Source organism: Crotalus tigris, unplaced genomic scaffold (assembly GCF_016545835.1).
Source record: "Crotalus tigris isolate CLP2741 ecotype Arizona unplaced genomic scaffold, ASM1654583v1 scf7180000020503.524756, whole genome shotgun sequence".
In the NCBI taxonomy this organism is placed as follows: domain Eukaryota; kingdom Metazoa; phylum Chordata; class Lepidosauria; order Squamata; family Viperidae; genus Crotalus; species Crotalus tigris.
This window is the reverse complement of record NW_024098048.1, coordinates 89,825-102,471: the sequence shown is the minus strand read 5'-3', so window position 1 is coordinate 102,471 and position 12,647 is coordinate 89,825. Positions and strand designations below refer to the sequence as shown.

The 12,647-nt window shown below is 39.7% G+C and overlaps 1 protein-coding gene across 2 annotated transcripts in view; it reads left to right on the top strand.

Moving 5' to 3' along the window:
• LOC120318860 (nuclear factor 1 X-type-like) overlaps nucleotides 1-12,647 on the top strand; it is a 122,266-nt gene that overhangs the window by 26,018 nt on the left and 83,601 nt on the right. Inside the window, exon 1 of one of the 2 annotated variants that reach the window (XM_039366969.1) lies at nucleotides 7,155-7,230. The exons of the other annotated variant lie outside the window; for it this stretch is intronic. The gene's annotated coding sequence lies outside the window, so the exon portion shown is untranslated. Of the gene's footprint in view, nucleotides 1-7,154; nucleotides 7,231-12,647 lie in introns of those variants that run through there. 2 annotated transcript variants of the gene reach the window in all.

Genomic DNA, 12,647 nt, shown 5'->3' with positions numbered 1-12,647 from the left:
TGGGACAGGAAAACGTTATTAGAAAAGAAACTATACTGGAAATCACCACGTGGAAAAGAACAGAGGTAGATTCTTCAATTAGTTACTTATAGGGAATTTAAATTACAATTTCTGTCCTCATCTACCAATATGAGCATTGGAAGAGTTTCAAAAAAAGATTTTGGAAATTGTAGTCTGTCACATTTAGAGGGCATCACATGGAGAACCCTAACCTTAAGTTGATTCTAAAATAGAAAAGATAGGGGGACACACGAAAAAACATAGGGGTAAATTATTAATAAATGGTGAAAGAAGAAAAAGGTATGATGCTGTGGCTTTAACATTACTTAGTGACTGGGTTAATTTAACAAATGTAGAAATACTCCACTTGGAGGGTTGGGATTTACTTTTTGGATGGCATGCCTATTTAATTTTTAATAAAAAAGTTGACCGGGTTTTTAAATCTCACATTATAAGGATTTCTTTACTTCGGGTTTGGAGGAAATATTATAAAAGTGATTTTAAAATACCATTATGGGCTATACCTTGGCATGTGATAGAGGGGATAAGGAGAGGAGTTAAGATGGATAGTGTTTCTTATGCACAATTACTCAGATGGGATGGTAAAAATTGGCAGTTAAAACCTTTGGATGATTTAGCATATGAAAATATTAATTATTCATGGTTTCAGTATAGACAAATAGTGGATAGATGGAAGATAGATCGTAATATGGGTTTGCTTAGAGAAGATGAAAATCTTTTTAAACAAGTAAAAGATCAAAGGCGAGCTCATATTAAGAGAATCTATGGGGTGCTAGTAGAACTGGATTCAGAACCAGAACTAATTAAAGAATGTATGATTAAATGGGCACAAAATTTTGGTGAACCAGTTCTACTAGATACCTGGGAAACCATCTGGGTGAGGAATGTTAAATTTACACAAGCCCAGAACTTAAGGGAGAATTTTTACAAAATGTTTTATAGATGGCACCTTGATCCACAAAAAATGTCTCGTATGTATCCTGACTTACAGCCTAAATGTTGGAGATGTGGTTGTTTGGATGCTACTTATTATCATATTTGGTGGTCGTGTAAAAATATAAAAGCTTTTTGGATTAAGATATGGTGGAATATTCAAAGAATTTTTAGAAGGAGGGTAAAATTTACCCCACAATTGTTTTTGTTGGGTATCGTTACTGATTGTGATGTTAAGGAGGTTATACTGATGTTAAATTTAATTACAGCCGCAAGGTTGTTAGTAGGGCAATACTGGAAGAAGGAATCTTTGCCTACCTTGCAAGAATGGTTTTTTAAAGTTTCTTATTTGGCGGAAATGGCAAAGATTTCGGCTTTTTTAAAGGATCAATCGCAAGAGAAGTTTTTTGCGGTATGGGAAAAATGGATAGATTTTATACAACATAAGTTGGATATAAAAAATATTACTTAGTTTTTCAATAACTTATATATAAATCTTAATATTTTATAGATTGTATTTTTTTTCTTCTCTTTTCTTATATTTCTTATTTTTATTTTATCTTATTTTACTTCTTTTTATATATATATATATATACATCTTTTCTTCTTTCTTTTCTCTTTTATTCTTTTTCTTTTTAAGCATTTTTCTTTTTTAATATTTATGCTTTTCTTTTTTACATATATATTATTGTTAATTATCTTATAAGTTTATGTAATGTATTTAGATATATTTATGGTTTATACTTTTTTAATTTCTTTTTAAGATTTTTAGAAATTTTAATTAAGCCTATATTCAGCTCTGGGAAGGTTGGGGGGGACAGAGTGGGAGGGTTGGGGTGGTTGGGTAGGGTTGTTTTTTGTTTTTTATTTTTTCTTTTCCCTATTTGTAAAAATTTTAAAAATTTTCAATAAAAAAAAAAGAAAGAAGAAAAAGGTAAGATTCTCATATAATAATCTCAAAACCTCAATTCCAGCAGATGTTTTATCACCATTGGACTATTACACCTGATATTACACCTGATAGAAGCAATAAATGATGGGGAAGGCATAGCAGTTTGGGTCCTCAGAAGGTCCATGACAGCATGGGCATTTCAGTACCAGCCAACCCATTTTTTGATCAAAGCAATAAACAAAATCACATTTACTGATTTATGATCATTTGGGAAAGTACTCAATTGCCCTGGAAACCACAAAATCTTGAGAACCCCAAGGTCTCAACATGTATCTCCCAAGATCACTACTGTTAGTTGATATACAGTATTAGCAACAGAATCTTCTTCCCTAATGAGTTTCCAACTAAGAAACATGTATTCCATATCCAATTACAGTACTTGGGAATAAGATGCCTTGGACAAGACAAACAGTCTTTATAGGTAATAGTGACTCATCAACACACTTGTTTCACTCATTTCTTGACTACTGCAGAACAGATCACTGTCTGGATGAAAGTTGGAGGTATTCTCTAGTGAGGCCTTGATGCAACAAGCACAGTCAGATTAAGATCGCAAATTGTTGGTGTGTTGCTGATTGCCAAACATTTTTTAATAAGTATAGCAGATTAGAAGCATCTTTACTCAACTCTCTAAACCTACTTATAAATGAAGAATGAAATGAGTCATTTATTTCAGTGCAATTTTACTTCTGAATTCACAGCTGGAACCAGGCTGTAAAATTATTAAAGGTTCAAGTTCCACTCTCTATTGTATCAGCTGACTTGCACGAGCTGAAGACTGAAAAACTGTTCTCATCCCATGCCAATAGGATGTTGAGAATGGCTTGTCCAAGCACACCAAGTTCCTTCTCTTTCTCCTTCTCAACTGTGTCTCATGAAGAACTATCCAATCTCAAGCCTCTTTTCTTCGTAGAGTGTATTCCCTATGACAGAGGAAATTTACTTCTTTCCCAATGCACTCCACTTTTCAGGTAAAGCCACCCAGACTGCAATTTTCCCTTCCAATGCAGAAACAAATACTTTAGCACAAAGGTTCTGCTCAGAGTTACTGTATGTACAGTCTTACGAATTTCCAGAGCTCTTCCAAATGTTGCTGCTGAACATATGTGTTTGACACCAGGACAAAATCATTAAATCATTCTTAATAAAAAAAATGCTTACCCTTAGATTCTAAATAGTTTTGCAGAACCTAATTTAGGGCAAAAACACAGATATTGGATAATCTGTAGATTCATGGTGAACAGAGGTTGTAACTTGTTTATTGTTGATCTGTTGCTTCAAATGATGGGTCATCATGGGCCTAGCAAACTCACAATCTTTCCTAGAGTATCCTTGAGCTTTTCAGGGGATGAAGACAGTAGTTTAGTGTCCTGTATCACCTCAGTTGGCTGCTTTGTGTAACTCAAGCAAATATACCTCTTTCAAAGCAGGATCACTTTAACAAAGAGATTTTTCTGTTTTGTGGAAATGATGCAAGGATGCTCCATAGCTGCTGAACCTAAAAAAATCACAACTCTGCATTTTGTCTGTTTGTTTATCACAAATGGCTGAAATTGGTTCAATACTATTCCCTTCTGTCCCCTCTGTAATATCTCAGAGCCAGTTCCTCCATTACCTGTATGCAAAAGACATTGGTGGGGGGGGAGGGTGGGAGGGGGCTTTCTTCCCTCTCCCATCCTGCTGGATCCACATAGGTAATCTTTCGTGGCCTATCAGGGACAGCCTTCACTTTCTCTGACTGGGCAGTTGCCATATTCTGGATTTAAAAATTCCTATACCACTGTTGTCTTGCTCTGCCATGTGGTGAGGAATGGCAGCCATGTTCTGTGTAGTGAGCAGTTCTGCTGGAATTGCAGTGCCAGAGCAATGTCTTCCCACACCCCCAAACTTTTGCCAGCAGTTTTGCTATGGCAAGAGCCCCAATTCGGCTCTTGTTCTCTCCTGCTTCGTATGTGGTTGCCTTTACTAAAATGACTTCCTCCTTAGTGAGGCTTATTTTCTGTTGTGAGTGATGGACACAAGAGAAAGGGTCAAGGGCTGAAACAGTGTGGAAGTGGGGTTGGGGCTGCAGGGAATTACAGCTCAGGATTGAAGAGAATTGGCAAAGACATGTTGGTCTGACTACATTGACTCCAAGCCTTGCCAAATTTGCTTTCATGCGGGCTGGAAAAAAGATTAAATAAATAAAAGGCCAAGGCCCCTCCTGCTGCAGCAAAACTGTTCAGGGAATGGGGTGGGGAGATACGACTCCAGTGGTGTCTGAGAGTGCAGCTTGAAACTGGCAGGTCCAGGGACAATGAAGCAGACCTTGGCATCAGAGCATTGGCAGAGAAATGAGCTTGGGTGGGGAGAAAGGGGGGCTGCACAGATGGTCTTGCCTTTATTCCACCCCAAAGGAAAAGAAGATATGTGGGGGGGGGGACTTGGAAAGGGGTTTCCAGGCTCCAGATGCACCCCACACAGTTGTGTGCATGGGGGTTCTGACTTACCTTCTATTTGGAGGCTAAGGTGTTTGAGAGAGAATGATTAGATGCCTATCTTAGGAAGAACTGAAGGGAAGCATCCTACCTCTAGCATTTGGTGATACTGGGTTCAAGAGCCTTGCCTGCCTGGCATGATTGAGTGTCAGAATTCAAGGGCTTTGGAAACAAAGGCTCTGTTTAAAAGAGCCAACCAATCGTGGTGAGCAAGAAGGTTGGTTTGTAGAGTCTTGGTACTGAAGTGCACTTCCTTCCCTTGACATTGGGATGACATTTCAGAAAACAGTTTTAAGAGGGAGAAGGCATTTAGAAAAAGGGTTTGGTAAGTTAGATTTCCAGGTATAGATACCATCACTGGATTCAAATGTTATTTATAGCAATAAAAAACTTCCCTTCCCAGTGGCATCTGCCTCCCTTATTTGCTTGTCTCTTGTGCAGGTGACATAGAGTTGCCGCTCCAGCTAGGCAGAGCTAAATAATTCCCATTTCCTCTTTAATAAGCAGCCGCTGGATATTACAGAGTTCCAGAGGGAGGGAAATGCAAGCTGCCCATCTGCAGCTTCTTTCTAGTTGCCAGCTAAGGCAAGACTTCTTCCAAACGGCAAGATCAGGTGGGTGAAGTGGAGCACTGAGCCATTTTCTCTCGACCACTGGCGTTGATTGTCATTTTTGTTGGCTATGGAGGATGGACTTTGTGATCCAGCACACCTGGGGGAACAGGTGAGGAAGGGCTCCTTTAAACAATGGGTCCTTTATCGCTGAACCTTTGCTAAGCCTTGGCTATAGCAGCTGGCAGAAAAAACATTAATTTTCAGAAACCAGGCACAAGTCCTCGTTGGCTGTCTTTTAGTCATGGCATAAATTATAAATGTTTATACTTACATTGCTTTCTCCTTCTTTAATCATCCATTTCCTTTCAGCATCTTCCATATGTGATGCATGCCACATCCTAGTTAAAGGAATCTAACCAAGATTAAAACCCACCATATTGTATTCAATCTAGCATACTGTATAAATATAAGTGATGGAACTGATTGATTCGTGAAGCAAGTTGGGTGAACCCAGCCACTGATTTGCCTCATAGGGTTGTGTGGGCAATAAAATGGGCCAGGGAAAAAACAGGATACACAATCTTAGGCTCCTTGGAGTGAAAATGAAATGTAAAGATAATCAACAGCAATAATATATTAACAACAGTGTTCTCAGATAATAGAGCTGATGTTGTCTGTCAAATACCACTGCCAGAATAATACTAGACTAATAATTCAACAGTCTGATCTAGAATGATAATCATAAAAGCTGATGGCAAAGGACATACAGTTCAGCTTTGTGTTTGGTACCTGATATTCCATATGATGGGCAGAACTGTGCTTGTCAGCTACCATTGAAGAAAAGAGCATTGCTATATTAAGATGTCCTATTGAATGATGTCCTATTGAATGTAGCAGGGCTAGAGCTATACTGTCAGGTATTCATGTATCAAAGCCGGAAAAGCTGAGCCTTCATTCTGTTCTACTTTATTTGTAGCTTTCTTCTGATGCGTGTGGAAAGCTTGGTCTTTTAACAGAAAGACAGCAATGACATAAGCAACAACACAAATACTGTTTAAGCAGCAATATTGTTAGGTGCTCCAGGGAAGGGCATTGCAAAGTGACAAGTGTAGCCCAAGATACTTTCTGAAAGAACATTTGGATTGCCTGTGGCTATTTCTAACCATTGTCTCCTGCTTACTTGCCCAGAGTTCAGCTGTGTGTATGTGGGGGGGGGGGGTGGCAAAAACAAACTAGGCTCTTGCAAGCAATTCTGTCCCTATGAAAAGCAATATTGCTTAAACTGGCACATCCAACACTTCTGGAGGATATTAGGATGGAAAAACATGCTCTGTATAAGGTTGTGCCTTTAAGGACAAGGCTGTCTATATCTGAATCTCTATATCTCTACTTCTCTGTTTATACTTTACCTATTACTTATGTTATACTAATAAAGACCAGCTCTTCCGATACAGTTGCTACATCATATAACAGTTTACTAGCACATTTATATCACTCTTAAAGTGCTGAATCTTTTTCCCCCGGATTTGCCATTGCCATCCTCCCAATGAATTAAAATCCTGTAGGGTAGCAGGAAGAGCAAGCATCTCTGTGAAGCATAGATATTGTGTATAGTCAAGGAGAAAGTCACTGAGAGTAGTGGGATTTGAATTTATGCTTCATGGATCCAATTCTGGGATCTGTTTACTTACGCCTCAACTGAGCTTATCACCAACAATCACCACATTTATTTTCAAATGTGTGAAACACTAAACATCCTCTATGAAAGCAAATTGAAAGGTAAGAGATAAGGTCTTGGGAGGGGGCGGGAGGGAGAGACAGACAGACACACAGAGAGACTATTATGGTAGCAATCTATTGCTCAGAGAGGTAAAATTGGCTACTCTGCCTCTTTTTGGCAGCAAGTCCTTGAGTAGTTATTCATTGGATCATCTCATAGCAAGGTTTGGGGAGGGGGGCAGCCAAGGATTGTTCTCAGTTCATTTGGAGGGGAATGGAGAGGAGATATCTGGAATAATTTGAATAGGTGGCTGTATATTTCATAGACCAGCTTGGAATTGTGCCCTGGCATAGGTCTGCATTATATTTGCTGGTGATTGATGGCTCCCAATAATGGAGTGGAAGACAGTTACGTAGGGAGGGAATTGAGGCCGCTGTCAATCTGGCAAGGGAATGCAGAGTACTCTGTGACCAATTACATGTTTCTGTGCTCTTCAGGGGAACTTCGACCAACATGGTACCCTCCAGGTGGCTTGAGCCTGCAAAACCTGCTGACTGGGAATTTGGAGGAATTGTAAGCACAGCACATCTGAAGAGTAGAAGTTAATGAAGATGACTATGACTTGATCTTTGCAGTGTTTTGAGTAGCTACGTGGTCTAAACTTTTGTCTCAAGCAACCTGATGTATTATCTTTCTAGTTTGAATTCTAAGATGTTTAAAGGACAATAAGACAGTAGCAGACGATATCTCATGATTTGTCCTAAATTAGAATTTTTTAATTATATATTTATAATAGTATTATTTATGCCCAAATCCAGTTCAGCTGAGTCCATTCCACATACAAAGTTTTTGTAGTATTTTTAATTGCTATCTGATGGTTTGATTTCACTGAACAGCAGAGTAGAATTAAAACTATTTTAAGGAAATGCTCAATGTGGTGAATTCCAAATGCAGTTTCATGTATAAAAGCGACACACAAATTCATCATTTTGGTAAGAATTAGCCCTACGTGTTTTAGTATAAATCTAAGAATTTGTACCGTAAGCTGAAAACATGAATGTAACAAGTGTGTGCTTGCATTCATGTGTATCCTTCAGGTATCATGATCAGAGGATTATTTACAACTCCTAACCAACTGTATTTTTAATGGCAAATATGAGCTAGTTTCCTATTAATCTTTTCATTTTCTTTAGTACAAAACAAATCAATGCTTTGGCAGAGAGACTGTTGAGAGATCAACCCTTCCTTTATTAGACATCCCCCAGATATATTGCATACAAATGGTTGCACTTGTGAATAATTCTGGAAATCCATATGTGAAGGATGTGGCTTTGAGAAGTGCACTCCTCTTTGGCTGGAATTATCTCCAAGGCAGGGTTCCATATCATTTTGATATTATAGACCTTTTCTGGTAACTTGATTAGTGGAGTTGAAGTGCACCTTCTTCAGATAAAAAATTGCCAAGTAGAAGGGCTTGTAGAACATACAGGGTGAACACGAATATGCCAAAGACAACTCTGTTTAATTGGATCTTTACCACAGCTTTTAAAAATTGTCATTTTGATGAATAAAATTCATTTGTTGTTTTGAAGACTTGGAATTCATATTCATCTAATTTCCATCTCCTTCTCTAATAAGAATTACCTTCACCCTTACATGGTTTTACTTTTCTTTGGAGATGAACTCCAGACTCAGCAGACTTGATAAGACTCCAGTATTTGTAGAGTGACTATTCACAGAAAGAATGAAGAATGCAGAGAGAGATCTTTTTTCCCGCTAGTGATCTTGGAGTGAACGCGTTGTTGAGATGCATTGCCTAAACAGATTCAAGTCCTGTCCTTTTAGTGCTTATCTTTTTTCCATGCCATTTCCTTCAATCCTGTGGTGACAGATGGATAGGAGCAGCTTAGAATAAGTTCCTTGTGGCTCTACCAGCAGTGGGAGTCTTGAATTAAAGATAAAGCATCCTCCCCAAAAGATTTGTAACAGCAGCAAAGAGCTAAATAAATAAAAGAATGGGAAGCCGGCAAGGCTGCAGTGATTGTAGAAACAGCAGTGGGATGTGGGACTTGGCAGTGACAAACATCTGCTGCTGTGTGAACAACTAGACTGCCTGCCACGTGGATGAGCAGCAAGGGCTGTGAAACTAGAGAGAGAACCAGGGCAGCTGAGGTACATAGTATACTCTCTTGGACAGGGCTAGGACTGGGACCTTGTTGAATATTTGATGTGTGAGAAAAATATAATAATTGTTTTATTTATTTATTTAAAATATTTATATATCCATCCTTTTATATCACACTCTGGGCAGCTCCCAATAAAAAAAACCCAAACAATATAAATAAAAAATAGCACAGTACACATATCTATTAAAACCATACACATTAAAAACCAATAGTATATTTCCAATATCCTCGCTAAATCCTCTCATCCACCTCACCCTATTCCAGCATGGAGGAGAAGCCATGTTTTCAAAGCTTTTTGGAAGGTTAGGAGGATGGAGGCCTGCAGAACTTTACAGAGAGAAGAGTGCTCCACAGGGCAAGGGCTGCCACGGAAAAGGCACATTTCCCTAAGATTCCCTAAGATGGCAATGTTTAAGGGAAGGGACTAGGAGCATGCCCACCCTGTCTATTCTGTTAGGATGGTATATATCCCTAGGAAGACCCAGACTTGCGGATAACCTGGCCCATACTGAAGGTTATAATAGCATCTTGAATTGCATTTGGAAAGTAACTGGGAGCCAGTGTAACAAAGGTGTTATTTGGGTAAACGTAGGGGTTTCCATCACTGAGCTCACTGCCATACTCTAAATCAGTTGTAGTTTCCAGTGGTCTTCAAGGGCAAACCCATGTACAGTGCATTGCAGTAATCCAAACAGGAGGTGAGCAAGGTATGAGTGACCATAAGCAAGGCCTCCTGGTTCAGGAAAGGGTGCAATTGGCACAGTAGATGAATTTGTGCAAAGACCCCCATAGCTACACCTGCCACCTGCTCCTCAAGTTACAGCAATGAGTCTAGGAGGATCCCCAAATTGCGCACCAACTTAGTCCAGGGAAGTGCCACCCCATACAGAGTCAGAGGTGAAATGTCATTTGTGCCTAGGAAGCCAAAAGCCCACAGCTACTCTGTTTTCCTATGGTTGAGTTGAAGCCAATTTCTCTTCATCCATACTCTTATGGTCTCCAGACACTCAGCCAGCACCTCCATAGCATCATCTATCCAATTAAGGGTGGAGATATATAATTGGGTATCATAAGCCCATAACCATGCAAGTAAAGTTATGCTTAAAATCCTACAAGGTAGACTCCAGCAGTATGTGGATCGAGAACTTCCAGAAGTACAGGCAGGATTTCGAAGAGGCAGAGGAACTAGAGATCAAATTGCCAACATACACTGGATCATGGAGAAAGCTAGGGAGTTCCAGAAAAACATCTACTTCTGCTTCATTTACTATGCTAAACCCTTTGATTGTGTGGATCACAACAAATTGTGGCAAGTTTTTAAAGAGATGGGAGTACCAGACCATCTTATTTGTCTCTTGAAAAACCTATATGCGGGTCAAGAAGCAACAGTGAGAACTGGACATGGAACCACTGATTGGTTCAAAATTGGGAAAGGAGTCCGACAAGGCTGTATTCTGTTGCCCTGCCTATTTAACTTATATGCAGAGCACATCATGAAAAAGGCAGGGCTAGATGAATCAAAAGTTGGAATTAAAATTGCCGGGAGAAATATCAACAACCTGAGATATGCAGATGATACCACTCTAATGGCAGAAAATGAAGAGGAACTAAAGAGCTTCTTGATGCGGGTGAAGAAAGAGAGTGCAAAAGTTGGCTTGAAACTCAACATTAAGAAAACCAAAATCATGGCATCCGGCCCTCTCAATTCCTGACAAATAGATGGGGAAGAAATGGAGGTAGTGACAGATTTTATCTTCCTGGGCTCCAGGATCACCACAGATGGGGACTGCAGCCAAGAAATTAAAAGACACTTGTTCCTGGGGAAGAAAGCTATGGCAAATCTAAACAGTATACTTAAAAGCAGAGACATCACCCTGCCAACAAAAGTACGTATAGTCAAGACCATGGTTTTCCCAGTTGCAATGTATGGCTGTGAAAGTTGGACCATAAGAAAGGCTGAGCGCCGAAGTATTGAGGTCTTTGAACTATGGTGCTGGATAAGACTCCTGGACTGCAAGGCGATCAAGTCCTAGAGGAGATCAACCGCAACTGCTCTTTAGAAGGCCAGATCCTGAAGTTGAAACTCAAGTACTTTGGCCACCTAATGAGAAGGAAGGAAGAAAGAAGGAGAAGAGCCTAATGCTGGGAAAGATTGAGGGCAATAGAAGAATGGGACAACAGAGAATGAGGTGGTTGGATGGAGTCACTGAAGTAGTAGGCGTGAGCTTAAATGGATTTCAGAAGATGGTAGAGGACAGGAAGGCCTGGAGGAACATTGTCCATGGGGTCGCTATGGGTTGGACACGACTTCGCAACTAACAACAACAAAGCCCATAATATTGAATGATCTCCATCAATGCTTTTATGTAGATGTTAAAAAGAAGAGACGAAAGGCTCAAGCCCTGGGCATCCCATATTGCAGGGTCCTAGAGCTTGACCTCTTTCCTTCCACCAACACCGACTGGAATGGGCCATGGAGGAAGGAGGAGAACCATTGTAACCCAGTGCCTCCCATTCCCATCCCCCAGAGAATGATACCATGATCAAAGGTATCAAAAGCTGCTCAGAGGTCCAGGAGGAACAGAATGGTAGCACCACCAAACTTCCCAAGTCCTCCAAAAGTCATCAACAATTGTGACTGTTCAGTCACTGTTTCAGTCACATTCACTGTTTCACTGCTGTGCCATGTGAAAAAGTTCCAGATCATCTGCTTCATCCAGGGCTCTTTATAGCTGTTTGCTATGTCATGGCTTTCTTCCTTACCAGCCAGGCAATTTTGCCCAGTCTAGAGAAAAGGGTAAAGACTATGCACTCATTTCTAACTAGCAAAGTAAAGATAGATACCTCAAATCCTATACCATATCAGTGTCAGGTCCCCAGCAGAGCCTCAAATCCCATAGATTTATTCACTCATCCTCCCACTGCATTTTAGCCACGTTTGCTGAATTCTCAAAGGGGACATAGACAGAACACTTGCCTTTTGATGTTCCAAAATATACTGTGCATTCTAGAGCACAGGAGAGGACATGTGGAAATGATTACTCAGTGAGAACTGTTGCCAAAGCTCTGTGGATATGTATGCAAAGGAATTTTGATGGAGGTTGGACAGCCTAGAAATTTGGAAAATAAACAAATCTTCTTCTGCCTATCTCTCACCTTTTGAGTAAATTAGTAGACAAGTTGTGCTGTATCCATCTACTCCCACTTGCTGAGTTGAGAATATGACTTTTTATCTCCAAATTCCTATTCAGTGTAGAATGCAGCATGTAGAAATGAATAGAAATGTAGAATGTAGTATGTTATACTTTTTAAAGAAGTGAATAGTTCCCTCCCATGATACTTAAGGTTCTTGTTTTTTTCATAATGAATATGTAATCAGCAGAGGATGTGTTCTTCCAATTGTCATACAGAAAATCTGATTGTAAAGTAGCAACTCAAGTTTCCCACCAAATAGCCCCACCCTAAATGCCACAAAATGCGAGAAGTAGCCCAATGTATAGTAGTGTACTGTAAAAATTAGATACCCGAGGAATGGAAAAGGGCTGATGTGGTCCCCATCTTCAAGAAAGGGGGAAAAAAGGACCCAGGAAACTACAGATCAATCAGTTTAACTTCAATATCTGGGAAGATCCTAGAAAAGATAATCAAAAAACAGATCTGTAAACAATTAGAAGCAAACCAAGTCATAACTAGCAGCCAGCATGGGTTTGTTAAAAACAGATCATGCCAAACCAATCTGATCTCATTCTTCAATAAAGTAACTAAACTAGCAGACCAACAAAACGCAGTGGACATAGTATACCT